This window comes from Meles meles, unplaced genomic scaffold (genome assembly GCF_922984935.1).
Source record: "Meles meles unplaced genomic scaffold, mMelMel3.1 paternal haplotype, whole genome shotgun sequence".
Taxonomy (NCBI): Eukaryota; Metazoa; Chordata; class Mammalia; order Carnivora; family Mustelidae; genus Meles; species Meles meles.
In genome coordinates this window covers 170,441-175,296 of record NW_025721608.1, presented here as the reverse complement: position 1 = coordinate 175,296, position 4,856 = coordinate 170,441, and positions in this window count along the sequence as shown.

Below are 4,856 nucleotides of genomic sequence, written 5' to 3'. Positions count from 1 at the left end.
TAATTTATATTTAATGTTTAAAATAATGCATAAATGTATATATTACTACATGCATTATATGAATATATAGAATAAATATATAGATAATATGCTATATATACTTGCAATGTTACAAATTTTATATGCATATTTGCAGCATATATTATTTATATATATTAAAGTAATTTTAAAACTGTCATTTACATAAACCTCTAGCAAGATAAAACAGAATGAGAGAAAAGATGAGAGAAATTATAAAGAAATTACCTTAGGAATTAACAACACAAAAAATTAAAGGCTGGGCCCAGAATGTTTGCCCGAATATGTTCATTCATTTCACCCAAGTGCTCTACCTATCTCCACTCATACCTATGTCATGTTTTCATTCTCTAACCCATCCAATTTGTAAACCCATTTCCCGGGGCTCTGGCCATAATGTACACTGTGAGATGCTGGTCATTTTGTTGTAATTCTCAGAAGTCAGAAACTTCTATCTGTGTCTTGAAGCAGGTGGTTAATATCATCTTCTGAGATGTCCAAAATTACCTCCATAAACCAGATTTAAGAAACAATGAAGTTACTTGTTCCATAATTCTTACTAACGTTGGTAATATTCCTGTTTGATGACATAAATGTTTTCTTTGTCTTAGATACTAATAAAAGTGTTGGAATTTGATAGGTGCAAACATAAAAGGTAGATTCAAAAAGTTATTCATGAATTTAATCCAGCTCCAAGAATATTTTACTGGAAATTTAGTTGAAATAGAAATAGTTTTTGTGAGTTTCATAAGAAAAGGATGATGCTTATTTTAATTCATCAGGGTTATTATTTGTGGAAATAGCTAAAACTTACCAAGTGAGCACAAGGAAAATTTATTTATTAAAAACTTGTTTTAGCAAGGGCATCAACAACTATCACTTCTATTTGGCAAATTATTAAAGTTAGATAGAAAAGTGGGGAAACTTAAAAAAAAAGAAAAAAAAAGGAACAAGGAAGTATTTCAAGAATATGCTGATTGGAGGCTATTGCCATGACGAAGTTGAGGTAAGCCAGAGGTACATATTTGGCTTTTTCTGGTTAGCCCAAAATTTGAAGCAGGAAAAAAAAAATAAAGAAGCTCTCAGTTATTAAGGAAGTTCACACTTGTGTCTGGTTGTTACTGGGTTTATTGTTTGGCTTCCTGGGTTGTTAGTAGGGATAGTTGGTCTGACTTTTTATTAGTCTGACTTACAGCAATCTGGCTTTTAAGACCAGATTCTGTAGACTGTGGTTCATAGTTCTGCTTCTAATCAAGGTCTGGTTTTTGACTATATATTCTGTACCTCATATTTTTTTTTTAATTTAAACTTTATACTTTGATGGAGTTGTTCATAAATATAGTAGAAAAAGTTACATATTTAAAGTAAGTATGTCATATATGTTTGAAATATTTAATTATATTAGTTTTACTATCTACAACTAGTATGTATTAGTTTTACTATCTACATAGTAAAACTAATATATATTATATATAATATAATACATATATTATATATATATATGTGCGTGTGTGTATATATATATACACACACATATCCATCCACTCTTTTATATATATATATATATATATATATATATATATATAGGATAAAGAATAACAAATGCTTATGGAAAGTTTACTAGTTAAATACAACATATATGACTAGAAATTGAAAAGCAAAACTCATAACAAAACTACAAAAGTGATTGACAATAAATTTGAAAATGTAAAATATATTCTTTTGCAAAAAAGAATTTGTATTCAACTCAATAAGAAAAAGAAAATATGAATAAGCCATAGTAATTAAAGAAATTATTTGATAATAGAAACTATCCTAAGTGTGAATCAGTAAACCTGTGAGTTGACAGACTTACTAAGTTACTGAAGAGGCTGAAATTCCTTGTGACCCAGAAAAGCTGTTTTCGTTGTTTAATTGTTGTTATTTTTAATTTGTCTTGCAATTCCTTCATATATTAGGTAACAAATTCAGAAAATAAAGTCAGCCTGGATTGTTGCTTGAAGGTTGTAGGATAATTACGAAAATAAACACCAACAAAAATCAAAACTATGACTCTTAAATCTTTTTGATGATCTCAAAATTACGGGAAACAATCACTTAAAAGTTCTGAATTGCCATAGGTCAGGGTGATAATATTTTGAATATACACCTCCCCTTTGCTTTCATAAATCCCTTACTAGGTTCTATGTACCATCACTCATATTAGTTTGTGAACAGTAAGAACTACAATGATCTTAAGTCCTGGAGGTACCTAAGCCTCTGGTTATTTAGTACTGAATATACCACCGGGGTGTATAAAATGCTCATTGTTCACACATCTAAGCAGCTAATTTAATATAAAATGATATCTCAAAATATTAGTGTTGTCACAGGAATGAGATCCTAGGTGATTGTTTGAAACTCCAAATAAAGAGTCTTCCTTCTATTTCTGCTCTGCCCAAAAAATTGCCATGAAGATATTACCATGAAATAATTGTATGAAAACAGTTAAATTTACTTCTCAAATGTGGACATATGAAAGGGAATAGGAAGGGGGGAAGGGAGAAGGAGAGAGGTAATTTTCAGATGCTACATTGAGCATGGAGACCATTATGGGGCTTGGTCTCATGACACTGAGATCATGACCTGAGATAAAATCAAGAGCTGGATGCTTAACTGACTGAAACATCATTATACCCCTAAATTACTATTTTTATTTTGTTTATTTTTAATTTTTTTAAATTAAATTTATTTATTTTTTCAGCGTAACAGTATTCATTGTTTTTGCACAACACCCAGTGCTCCATGCAAAACATGCCCTCCCTATTACCCACCTTATATTTTTTTAAATTTAATTTTATTTTTCTAGTGTTCCAAGATTCATTGTTTATGCATCACACCCAGTGCTCAATGCAAGACAGCCCCCCTTAATATCCACCACCAGGCTCTCCCAACACCTCAGTCCAGTTCCCTCCAAATCCCTCAGTGTGTTTCTCAGAGTCCACAGTCTTTCATGGTTCATCTCCCCCTCCAATTTCCCCCAACTCTCTTCCCGTCTCCTTCTCTCAATGACCTCTGTGTCGTTCTTTATGCTCCACAAGAAAGTGAAACCATATGATGGTTGACTCTCTCTGCTTGACTTTTTTCACTCAGCATAATATCTTCCAGTCCCATCCATGTTGATATAAAAGTTGGGTATTCATCCTTTCTGATGGAGGCATACTATTCCATTGTATATATTCTTCTTTATCTAGTAATTTGTTGAAGAGTATCTTGGCTCTTTCCACAGTTTGATGACTGTGGGATTGCTGCTATGAACTTGGGGTACAAGTAGCCCTTCTTTTCACTACATTTGTATCTTTTCAGTAAATACCGAGTACTGCAATTACATGGTCATAAGGTAGCTCTATTTTTAATTTCTTAAAAAATCTCCATACCTTTTTCCAAAGTGGCGACACCAACTTTCATTCCCACCAAGGGAAAGAGGGTTCCCCTTTCTCCAAAAATATGTGTGTGTGTGTGTGTGTGTGTGTGTGTGTGTGTGTGTGTATACACACACACACATACAGTGGGAAAAAGACAATCCCTTCAGAAAATGGTGCTGGAAAAATTGGACAGCTATGAATAGAAGAATGAGTCGGGCATCTGGATGGCTCAGTGGGTTAAGCCTATGCCTTAAGCTCAGGTCATGGTCTCAGGGTCCTGGGATAAAGCCCTTCACTGGGCTTTCTGCTTAGCAGGGAGCCTGCTTCCCCCTCTCTCACTGCCTGCCTCTCTGACTACCTGTGATCTCTCTCTCTGTCAAATAAATAAATAAAATCTTTAAATAAAGAAAAAAAAAGAATGAAACTTGACCATTTTCTTACACCATACACAATGATAAACTCAAAATATATATGTGAGGCAGGAATCTGTCAAAATCCCAGAGGAGAGCATAAGCAGTAACTTCTTTGACATTGGCTACAGCAACTTCTTTCAAGAACTATCTCCAAAGGCAAAGGAAACGTGAAAATGAGTAACCTCTTTGACATTGGCCACAGCAACTTCTTTCAAGAACTATCTCCAAAGGCAAAGGAACGTGAAAATGAACTTTTGGGACTTCATCGAGATCAAAAGCCTCTGCACATACACAGATACGGTCAACAAAACAAAAAGGCAACTCACTGAATCGGAGAGATATTCATTATTATTATTTTAAAAATATGAATATTCTAAATATTAACTAGAATTTTAAAGAAAAACTTGTTAGAAATACTATGACATTAAGAAATTGAGGGGTGTTGGGGCGCCTGGGTGGATCAGTGGGTTAAAGCCTCTGCCTTTGGCTCAGGTCATGATCCCAGGAATTTGGGATCTGGCCCTGCATCAGGCTCTCTGCTCAGCAGGGAGCCTGCTTCCTCCTCTCTCTCTGCCTGCCCCTCTGCTTACTTGTGATCTCTGTCTGTCAAATAAATAAATAAAATCTTAAAAAAAAGAAATTGAGGCACGCCTGGGTGGCTCACTGGGTTAAAGCCTCTGCCTTCAGCTCAAGTCATGATTCAGGGTCCTGGGATCGAGCCCCTTATTGGGCTCTTTGCTCAGCAGGGATACTTCTTCCTCCGCTTTCTCTGCCTGCCTCTCTGCCTGCTTGTGATCTCTGTCTGTCAAATAAATAAATAAAATCTTTAAAAAAAGAAATTGAAGAAGACACAAAAAGATAGAAGATCATTCCATGCTCTTGGATCAGAAGAATAAACATTGTTAAAATGTCTATACTGCCTAGAGCAATCTATACTTTTAATGCCATTCTGATAAAAATTCCACGTTATTTTTCAAAGAGCTGGAGCAAAGAATCCTAAAATTTATATGGAATCAGAAGA